Genomic DNA, 12,431 nt, shown 5'->3' with positions numbered 1-12,431 from the left:
ACTATAGAGTATATACTATACTCTACTGTACTACACTATACACACTATTCTACACCATACTATACTATAGCCCAATATAACTGCCTAATTTAGGATAGATAAATGAAACAGTTTGAGTGTCCTTCAAAACAGATAAAGAATGAGTGATTAAGGCACTTCCTGTAGCTCACCAAAGAACAGAAGGTACAGAACCATTAACAATAAACAAGTAGGGCCTTAAAGTAGTAGAGGAGAGTCATTTGAAAAAAAATGTAAAAGTAAAGAAAACAAATGCAGCCAAACAAACAATGATACACCAATCAAAACACATCTTGAGTTCATTCATACAGCATTATTGTGACAGTAGGGTTAGGGTTAGGGTTAGAGTTAGTCGTGTCACTGAGCGTAATTATATTCATGCCAAAGCAGGAGATTCATTTTAGTTTCATTTTAGCCCTGGTTTAGTCTGGGCTCACGTATTTACCATTGACGTAAACATAAACGTAAAGCAGCGAGAAGTCTGCTCATGGGTTCTCTGTCCACATGACAGCTGGAAAGGTCACTGTTGCCACTTGCATTAATGGACCACACTAAGAGAATAATCACACCAAGGTTCGTTTTAATCTCATCACAGATGCCGACTCTGAACACCCCTCATTGGTGTTTGGAAGACTGTCTCCAGGCTGCTGGACCTGAACAATAGCTGCAATCAGGCAAATATGTGGCAGAGAGCTTTGTGCTTTATTTCTAGATTACAAAGCATAATCTTTTTAGCATTTGTAGAAAGGAATTTCAATAGAGTAGGGGCTTACATCACTTTTGTACCTCATACATCACTGCTGTACGTCTTACATTTATGGCATTTGGCAGACACCCTTATCCAGAGGGACTTACATTTTTACCTGATTTTTTTATACAAGTGAGCAATCGAAAGTTAAGGGCCTTGCTCAGGGGCACCTCAGTCATGGCCTCAGGTCTGGGAATCGAACCCACGACCTTCCAGTCACAAGACCAGTTCCCTAACCACCAGGCCATGACTGCCCTACATCACATGCTTACATCACTGCTGTATGTCTTACACCACTGTTGTACAGTACGTCATACATCACTGTTGTACATCTTACATCACTGTTGTATGTCATACATCACTGTTGTACGTCTTACATCACTGTTGTACCTCATACATCACTGCTGTACGTCTTACATCACTGTTGTACGTCTTACATCACTGTTGTACGTCTTACATCACTGTTGTACCTCATACATCACTGCTGTACGTGATACATCACTGTTGTACGTCATACATCACTGTTGTACGTCTTACATCACTGCTGTACGTCTTACATCACTGTTGTACGTCTTACATCACTGTTGTACCTCATACATCACTGCTGTACGTGATACATCACTGTTGTACGTCATACATCACTGTTGTACGTCTTACATCACTGTTGTACGTCTTACATCACTGTTGTACCTCATACATCACTGCTGTACGTGATACATCACTGTTGTACGTCTTACATCACTGTTGTACCTCATACATCACTGCTGTACGTGATACATCACTGTTGTACGTCATACATCACTGTTGTACGTCATACATCACTGTTGTACGTCTTACATCACTGCTGTACGTCTTACATCACTGCTGTACGTCTTACATCACTGTTGTACCTCATACATCACTGCTGTACGTGATACATCACTGTTGTACCTCATACATCACTGTTGTATGTCTTACATCACTGTTGTACCTCATACATCACTGCTGTACGTCTTACATTACTGCTGTACGTCTTACATCACTGTTGTACCTCATACATCACTGCTGTACGTCTTACATTACTGCTGTACGTCTTACATCACTGTTGTACCTCATACATCACTGCTGTACGTCTTACATCACTGCTGTACGTCTTACATCACTGCTGTACGTCTTACATCACTGTTGTACCTCATACATCACTGCTGTACGTCTTACATCACTGCTGTACGTCTTACATCACTGTTGTACCTCATACATCACTGTTGTACCTCATACATCACTGTTGTACCTCATACATCACTGCTGTATGTCTTACATCACTGTTGTACCTCATACATCACTGCTGTACGTCTTACATCACTGCTGTACGTCTTACATCACTGTTGTACCTCATACATCACTGTTGTACCTCATACATCACTGCTGTATGTCTTACATCACTGCTGTACCTCATACATCACTGCTGTACGTCTTACATCACTGCTGTACGTCTTACATCACTGTTGTACCTCATACATCACTGTTGTACCTCATACATCACTGCTGTATGTCTTACATCACTGCTGTATGTCTTACATCACTGTTGTACCTCATACATCACTGTTGTACGTCTTACATCACTGTTGTACCTCATACATCACTGTTGTACGTCATACATCACTGTTGTACGTCATAAATCACTGTTGTACGTCATACATCACTGTTGTACGTCTTACATCACTGCTGTACGTCTTACATCACTGTTGTACCTCATACATCACTGTTGTACCTCATACATCACTGTTGTACCTCATACATCACTGTTGTACATCATACATCACTGTTGTACGTCTTACATCACTGTTGTACCTCATACATCACTGTTGTACATCTTACATCACTGTTGTACATCTTACATCACTGTTGTACCTCATACATCACTGTTGTGCGTCATACATCACTGTTGTACGTCTTACATCACTGTTGTACCTCATACATCACCGTTGTACGTCATACATCACTGTTGTACCTCATACATCACTGTTGTGCGTCATACATCACTGTTGTACGTCTTACATCACTGTTGTACGTCTTACATCACTGCTGTATGCCTTATCACTGTTGTACAGTTTACATCACCACTGTATGGCTTCATCATCTATTAAAATACCCATGGTAATACTGAAGTCCTTCAGTCACATATACATTGATCAAGTGTCCACATACGGGGCAGTCATGGCCTGGCGGTTAGGGAACTGGTCTTGTGACCGGAGGGTCGTGGGTTCGATTCCCAGACAGGCCATGACTGAGGTGCCCTTGAGCAAGGCACCTAACCCCAACTGCTCCCCGGGCCCCGGGCTAGGGCTGCCCACCGCTCTGGGCATGTGTGATCCACAGCCCCCTAGTAATCACTAGTGTGTGTGTGTGTTCTGACTGCACAGATGGGTTAAAAGCGGAGGACAAATTTTGATTGGAGTGTAAAAATCACAATTGACAAAAATATGGCACATTTCATTCATTTCATTTCACATTTCATATAAATACCCAGATACGATGAATATTCATTCTGGCCATAAACAGCACATACAGGCAGAGAAGTCGAGGTTTCTTTCTAATACTGCATTAGAGTCTTCTGTGGCTCAGAGTTAATGAGGTGTGGTCAGTGTTGCCATGGACACCAGGTGGGAATCATTAAGCTGGACCTGTTGTATTTTTTTTCATTCCCAAAAGAACAGCCAATTATTGCTCAGAGGAAGGATGAGCTCCAGCACTCACCCCAGACCCCACTCACTCCAGTCACCACTCACCCCAGACCCCACTCACTACAGTCACCACTCACCCCAGTCTCCACTCACCCCAGACCCCACTCACCACTCACCCCAGTCCACACTCACCCCAGTCACCCCTGTCCCCACTTTCCCCAGTCACCCCAGTCCCCACTCACCCCTGTCCCCACTCATTCCAGTCCCCACTCACCCCAGTCACCCCTGTCCCCACTCACCCAGACCCCACTCCCCTCTCACCCCAGTTCCCACTTATCCCTGTCCATACTCACCCCAGTCCCCACTCACCCTTGTCCCCACTCACCCCAGTCCCCACTCACCCCAGTCACTCCTGTCCCCACTCACCCCAGTCCCCTCTCACCCCAGTTCCCACTTATCCCTGTCCCCACTCACCCCAGTTCCCACTCACCCCAGTCACCCCAGTTCCCACTCACCCCTGCCCCCCTCTCACCCCAGTCCCCTCTCACCCCAGTTCCCACTCACCCCAGTCCCCACTCACCGCAGTCACCCCTGTCCCCACTCACCGTGGTCCCCTCTCACCCCAGTCCCCACTCACCCCAGTCCCCTCTCACCCCAGTTCCCACTCAACCCAGTCCACACTTATCCCAGTCCCCACTCACCTTAGTCCCCACTCATTCCAGTCCCCCCTCACTCCTGTCTCCACTCACCCCAGTCCCCTCTCACCCCAGTTCCCACTCAACCCAGTCCCCACTGACCCCAGTCCCCACTCACCTCAGTCCCCACTCATTCCAGTCCCCCCTCACTCCTGTCTCCACTCACCCCAGTCCCCCCTCACCCCAGTCCCCACTGACCCCAGTCCCCCTCACCCCAGTCCCCCCTCACCCCAGTCCCCACTGACCCCAGTCCCCCTCACCCCAGTCCCCCCTCACCCCAGTCCCCACTGACCCCAGTCCCCACTGACCCCAGTCCCCCTCACCCCAGTCCCCTCTCACCCCAGTCCCCACTCACTAATGTCTTCTAAATGTCCAATGTCTTCTGAGACAGTACAGTTTTCTGATACAGAATGATTTCTAATAGAGTTACATATAGAGTAAATGTCTAATGTTTTCTAATCCTGGCTCAGTATGTGTATTGACTGCTGGTATAATTCATGATGGTGACCACTGCATTTTGTTATTCATGCCATAACTAAAAATTATAATACTTTGATTTTGTATGCTGACAAAATGAACTGTATATTAGAACAGAATAGAGATGGTAAAAACACTCAAAAGAACCAAAAATAATGACTTGTCCCAACCTACCCTGTGCAGACATTACACTAAGCAGAGGCCTGTGTGTGTACGTGTGTGTGTATCTGTGTGTGTGTTTGTGTGCATGTACAGTATGTATCAGTGTGTGTGTGTATCTGTGTGTGTGTGTGCATGTGTGTATTTGTGTGTGTGTGTATCCGTGTGTTTGTGTGCATGTGTGAATTTGTGTGTGTGTGTAACGGAGAACCTGCTCTGAGTCTGCTGCACTGGCCAGATATACATCTCCTCTGTTTGTGTGTGTGTGTGTGTGTGTGTGTGTGTGTGTGTGTGTGTGTGTGGCCAGATGTACGTTTCCTCTGTTCAGGGTCGTTATTCGGCCAAGGCTGTCACACCAGATGGCGATTGCAGGTTCTTCCAAAAACAAACTCGTGTCACAATCAGGACGGTCAGCTCAGATCATTCTCACGTCCACTATCCCTTTAACTATACATGAAAGAGGATGGATGGAGACCCCATACAGCCTGATTGTTCTGTCCATCTGTGGATACTTTTAGATATTTTGCCAAGATGACATAAAGGTACAGTGCAATATCAGCAGAGCAGAGTAGGAGGAGCAGGCTGCTGTAGTCACACTGGCCTGGCCAACCCAGTGAGGCAAAACAGTCAAAAGGAAACCAAACCCCAGTTCCAAATCTGCATGAAACCTGACACCCAATCCGGAAAAGCTGGGAGCTGAGCTGACCATCTGCTATTGGCTGGAAGTCATGCCCATCAATGGGACCCTATGTATATGACATCACCATCATCCGTTCTGTGGATGTGCAGGTGAAGTGAGGTGTTGTGGACCTTGGTGACTGTCTGTCGACACAGCACACGATATCTTATGTGGGTCATTTGAACATTTTCCCAAATTGGAAACTGATACATATGCTCTTTACATTCCTATTACCTTTACATTCCCAATAACTTTACATTCCCATTATCTTTACATTCCCATTACCTTTACATTCTCCATAACCTTTTAACTTTTAATCAGTCCTGTTTTCTTTTGTTGTGTGACGGAATGAAAAGTACACAAAATGGCCAAAAATGGCCATTTGTTTGCTCACATATATATATATATATATACATACCGGTGTTTTTTAAACCTGTTCTGTTGGTCCTGTACTTGGGAAGGAGCAATCGGTCACTGAACAGACTCCTATGGTTGCTGATGACAGTGTTCAGAGGATGACTGGCATCGTCCATAATGCCCAGCAGCTTGTCAAAGGTCTTCTTCTCTGCCACAGTCACCAGAGAGTCCAGCTTCATGTCGACCACCGAGCCAGCCCGTCTGACTCTTTTGTTCAGCCTGGATGTGTCCTTCTTGGATATGCTACATACCACGGAGTAGAACAGGATACTGGCAACCACAGACTGGTAAAACAGACACAGGAGTTTCCGGCAGATACCAATCGCAGAAAAGCGAGAAAGTACAGCCTGCTCTGTCCCTTCCTGTACAGGTGGTTGTTGTTACCAAACCAATCCAGCTTGTTGTCCAGTCACAGCCCGAGGTACTTGTAGGAGTCCACAGTCTCCACCTCAACACCCTCTATTAGAACTGGCTGTGACCTTGGTCTGGACTTCCCAAAGTCAATGACCAGCTTCTTGGTCTTTGAGGAGTTGAGCTGCAGGTGACTGCTGTGGCACCAGACAGTGAAGTCCCTCACCAGGCTCCTGTACTCCTCCTCTTGATCAGCCCTGATACACCCCACAATAGCTGTGTCATCAGCAAACCTCTGAATATGACACTACTCCACACACATCAACAGGAGATCCAGCTCTCTAGTCCATGGTGGTACTGAAGACTGCAGCAGACCCGTTAGGGACCAGGACTCTAGTACTGAAGAACAGGCTCGTTATGGAGCTGAGAGGTACGTGTACTGGGACCGAGTGGTGTGGTTCTGAACCTCAAGTAGAGCCTTTGAGGTAAAACCAAGCCAATCAGAGATGACCTTATAACGTCCAGACCCAACTCACTTATGGCGTGTCCATTATACTGTTACTGTTATCTTGGTGACTAAGTCAGGCTGGTGGAGATATATTTGTTTTTTTTACAGGTCAAGTGACAAATTTTGCTTTTAATCCTGTAGGATCCGTAAAATAAAAACCTAACAGGCCTTTTAGCTGGAAGCACATGATGGATGGTGGTTCATGGCTGTCACACATGAAAGCTGTGTGAATTATATCAGACAGTGATCCCTGATCATTAATGGTGTGTGTAATATCAGACAGAAGTGAGTCTGATCATTACTGGTGTGGATAACAGCAGACAAAGGTGAACCATTCCTGATCATTACTGGTGTGAATGACACCTGCATACCCTCAGAACAGAACTGTCTCACATATGTGCTGCTGTTGTCTCACATACATACACGCACACATACAGGCCTACTGGATCCAATTCCTCTCAGTCTTGCAGTTAAGCGGCTTGTAGCTGCTTGTATCAGAGCTGTCAAGTGTTGCCTTCTTCACAGATAGTACTAACCTTGCTGTCTTGAACACGGTAGGTACATGACCCAAAACTAAGGAGCTGTTGATGATGGACAAGATGAATGGAAGCAGATCTCTGGGCATTTTCTGGAACAGAGTGTAAGGAACTGGATCCAGCAGGCATGTAGTAGGATTGCTGGAAGTCAGAAGTTGGTGGATCTTATCTGAGGAGAGAGAAGCCAGGGAATTGGGTGTTAGAGATACTAGTAGGAAGACTGGGAACAGGGGAGAAGGACTGATGGACTACTGCAAGCTTCTATTCAAAGAAGATGACAAAATCCTCAGGAGTGAGAGAGGATGAAGGAGGGATGGGGAGGGTTAAGGAAAGGAGAAAAAATACTGAATAACTTGCGTGCATTGGATGACTCAAACGTTTCTCTGTAGTAGGCCGACTTTGCCGATGTCACTTCCAATGAGATCTTTGAAAGGAGGGATTGATATGAGCTGAGGTCTGAATCTAGGTGAGCTTTCTTCCACCACCAGCATTTCCGTTAGCCAGACGTTGGATGGGACAGATCCCGTAAGCCTGGGGGAGGGAGCACAAAGAAGACTGATTGATGAAGAGAGCGTAGAGAGGAAAGTATTGGTAATTGTGTCCAGGGAGAAAGAAGAAAGACAGTCTTGGTGAGGCAGGGAGGACAAGATAGTAGCAGTAAGGGTTGTGGGAGAGATGGAGCAAAGACTTGGACAGAAGTAAGAAGAACGTATGGAGGAAGTGTGAGTGTAAGTGGCAGGGAGGGAGAAAGAGAAGGATAGAAGGTGATGGTCTGAGAGGTGAAGGGGGCTGACTGTGATGTCCGATGTTCCGGTGGCTCGTGTAAAGTCCAGGTCCAGAATGTGGCCTGCTCTGGGAGTGGGAGGGGACAGGTTGATGGTGAGGTCAAATGACGACGAGTGTAGATTCCCGAACGGAAGGTTGAAATCACAGAGGAGAGTGAGTGGGTGTGCTTCAATGGCGAATTGACTGAGGAGCGTATCAAGCTCATCAATTAAGTTCTCAAGGGAACCTGGAGGGCGATAAATCACAATGATGTGAAGATTAGTGGGGTAGGATACAGTGATAGCAGGGAACTCCAAAGGAAGACATTAAAAGAGCTGAGAAGGAAAATTGGGTGAAACGCCACTCTGGACATAACAGTAGACCTGTGCCACTCTGGACATAACAGTAGACCTGTGCCACTCTGGACATAACAGTAGACCTGTGCCACTCTGGACACAGCAGTAGACCTGTGCCACTCTGGACACAGCAGTAGACCTGAGCCACTCTGGACACAGCAGTAGACCTGTGCCACTCTGGACACAGCAGTAGACCCGTGCCACTCTGGACATAACAGTAGACCCGTGCCACTCTGGACACAGCAGTAGACCTGTGCCACTCTGGACATAACAGTAGACCTGTGCCACTCTGGACATAACAGTAGACCTGTGCCACTCTGGACATAACAGTAGACCCGTGCCACTCTGGACACAGCAGTAGACCTGTGCCACTCTGGACATAACAGTAGACCTGTGCCACTCTGGACACAGCAGTAGACCTGTGCCACTCTGGACACAGCAGTAGACGTGAGCCACTCTGGACACAGCAGTAGACCTGTGCCACTCTGGACATAACAGTAGACCCGTGCCACTCTGGACATAACAGTAGACCCGTGCCACCACCCCTTCCGAGGTGCCGTGGGGAATGAGTGAATGAGAAGGCAGAGGACAGAGCAGCAGGAGGTGCTGAGTCCTCCGGAGTGATCCAGGTTTGGGTCAGAGCAGGAAGTGTAGTGAGTGGAGGGATGCAAGATGCTGCTAGCCTTCTGGACAGCAGACTGGCAATTCCAGTGTCCTCCTGTCTCTGTGGTCGGGGTTTGTGATGAACGCTGTGGGTAAATGAGGTTGCTGGTGTTGTGATGACTGATGGTGTCTATGAGATCTCTAGGATGCACGGGAATTTCCAGACACATTATGGAAAAGAAACAATGCTTTATGGATACTAGTAGGGAAAGAGAATGGCGGGAAAAGTTGATACTTAACTGGGTGAGAGATTCAGTGTCTTAGGAGGAAACTAGATGAAAAGCAGAGAAATCCTTAACGGAGGTGAGTAGCCACTACATACCTGTAGTGGAGTTGTCCTAATACATCTGTTTCACACATTGGACCAGGGTGAAACTACACCTGCAGTGAGTAATTACAGCCAATAGCAGCTAACAAGCAACAACGTTAGGAGAAGAAGCCTGGAATTGACCAGAATCCGAGGCAAAAGTAATTCAACTTAAATCCTACCTTAACCAATCACAGGATGTTCCAAGAGTAGATAAACAAAGCCCACTGCCATCTTAAACTAGAGCCCTAATTTATCTGTTTTAGTAAGCGCTATATCCGTGCAGTCAACACACAATGCTCTACACACTGTGGCATTCATTCATGTCTTATTCAGAATGTGTTACTTCAATGGTAAACAAACAGACAAATGATTTTTAAACTGATCTTTCAGACATGATATTCATTATTTACAACTATACAGACTCATACAGAAGAAAGTAGATCCATTAAAATATATGCACTTCATGTAGTAATGGTTATCAGGAAAACTCTTATTTTGCCAGTTGCGAGTTGTCTTGTGTTAGTATTACAGTCCAAATTGGTAGTTAAACGTTTGGGCTTACATTAGAGAGGCTGTGACCTTCTCACACTCTGTGGTGTTGTACTAGTGGAAGCTGTGAAGATAGAAAAGTGCACTCAAGCACAAAAGCAGAGAACACAGTAAAAAGATAAATGTTAAACGGACATCCTCAGTTAAACAGATGTCCTGAATTAAACAGACATCCCAAATTAAACAGATGTCCTGAATTAAACAGACGTCCTCAGTTAAACAGACGTCCTGAATTAAACAGACCTCCTCAGTTACAGACGTCCTGAATTAAACAGATGTCCTCAGTTAAACAGACGTCCTGAATTTAACAGACATCCTCAGTTAAACAGATGTCCTGAGTTTAACAGATGTCTTGAGAAAAACAGACGTCCTCAGTTAAACAGATGTCCAGTTAAGCAGACGTCCTCAGTTAAACAGACGTCCTGAATGAAATAGACATCCTCAGTTAAACAGATGTCTTGAGTTTATCAGATGTCCTGAGTTAAACAGATGTCCTGAGTTAAACAGACGTCCTGAGTTAAACAGATGTCCTCAGTTAAACAGGCGTCCTGAGTTAAACAGACGTCTTCAGTTAAACAGATGTCCTCAGTTAAACAGGCGTCCTGAGTTAAACAGACGTCCTGAGTTAAACAGATGTCCTCAGTTAAACAGGCGTCCTGAGTTAAACGGACGTCTTCAGTTAAACAGATGTCCTCAGTTAAACAGGCGTCCTGAGTTAAACGGACGTCTTCAGTTAAACAGATGTCCTCAGCTGGACCTTGGTGGTCTGAAATATGCAGGCAATGATTCTGCTGCTTCTCCTGAGAGAGGCCAGAGCCACAAAAGATGCTAAATGAAGATGACTGAAAGATAAAAATAGCAAGTGAATATGTTAATTAAAGCATGTAGTCCAAGGGCCACTATTAATGTGAATGGAACATGAAAACTATTAATGTGAATGGAACATATCAAATCTATTAATGTGAATGGAACATGAAAACTATTAATGTGAATGGAACATATGAAAACTATTAATGTGAATGGAACATATCAAATCTATTAATGTGAACGGAACATATCAAAACTATTAATGTGAATGGAACATGAAAACTATTAAAGTGAATGGAACATATCAAATCTATTAATGTGAATTGAACATATGAAAATTATGCAAATGGAACATTTCAAATCCAAACAGCCCTCACACCACCACTCACCCTCACAGCCATTTTTAATACCCCATATAGGTCCAGAAATTCCACACACGCTCTACACAAAAACATCTAACTCCAAAATCCCACTGTTAAATACTGTAGGCTTGCATATAGCTAAATTGCCTGTGAACATTTATCACAAACAACTCTAAAGGCAAGGACTCTCTTCATTATATGAATAGGTCATGAAACCATTTAACACTGCAATAGACACAGAATCTTAACAAGCCCCTCATGTTCTTGGGGGAGCATTTTTCCAACTTTTGGAAAGCAAAAATAAAAAACAATTTGTGGCACTGAGCTAGTTTATATGTGTTAAAATTATCCAAAAATAAATTATCCAAAAGGGTGTGAATGAAATGTGTGGGTGTATATGGGGGTGAAGGTGTGTGGGTGTATATGGGGGTGAAGGTGTGCGGGTGTATATGTGTGTGGGTGTATATATTGGTGAGGATGTATATATGAGGTTGAGTGTGTGTGAGGACTGCTGGTTCTGGGTCTGGGGCTTGTTGTGCCCGGTCCTTTCCAGGCTGCTCCCCTGTGGTTACTACTCCCCTCCAGAGGGAGGGTGCCTTGGGGTTTTGGGGCCCGGCTCCGGTGTGGCGGTTGGCCCGCTCCCCTGGGCGGTTGCGGTCCGGTGTGGCTTGGGGCTCCTCAGCGGGGGGTGGGTGGGTGGGGCATACTGTGGGGGGGCTCTATTTCCTCTGGTTTCCCTGGGCCAGTGCTCCGTGGTTTGGGGGGTGCTGTCCAGGGTTTCCCTCTCCCAGCGGCTGGGGTGGGCATGCGGGGGTTACTGGGAAGTGCGGCCATGGGTCTCCACTGCTCCTGGAGGTGCACCAAAAAAATATATCCAAAAATCAAATGAGAAAAAAATTATTGCTCCATCATTAAATCAATACAATTAAATGGATAATTGGGGTGATCTGTAGCCAGCAAGGCTTGATTACTGCTGGATATGTAGGGTGAACTGTAGCCAGGCTGACTTGATTACTGCTGGATAATTAAGGTGAACTGTAACCAGGCTGACTTGATTACTGTTGGATAAATAGGGTGAACTGTAGCCAGGCTGGCTTGATTACTGTTGGATAAATAGGGTGAACTGTAGCCAGGCTGGCTTGATTACTGTTGGATAAAATAGGGTGAACTGTAGCCAGGCTGGCTTGATTACTGCTGGATAAGGAATGGGACATTTCTTACTCTTAACATCAGCGCTATCATCTGACTCAGGTTGCCATGGGTAACAAGTGAGTATGCACTGAGTATGAAATTTGTGAAGACACCAAAGAATGTTCAGAACAGCTTACAGACCCACTGGTACAGTTCAGACCAACTGGTACAGCTCGG

This window comes from Brachyhypopomus gauderio, chromosome 8 (assembly GCF_052324685.1).
Source record: "Brachyhypopomus gauderio isolate BG-103 chromosome 8, BGAUD_0.2, whole genome shotgun sequence".
NCBI lineage: Eukaryota > Metazoa > Chordata > Actinopteri > Gymnotiformes > Hypopomidae > Brachyhypopomus > Brachyhypopomus gauderio.
Note: the sequence above shows the minus strand (reverse complement) of the source record.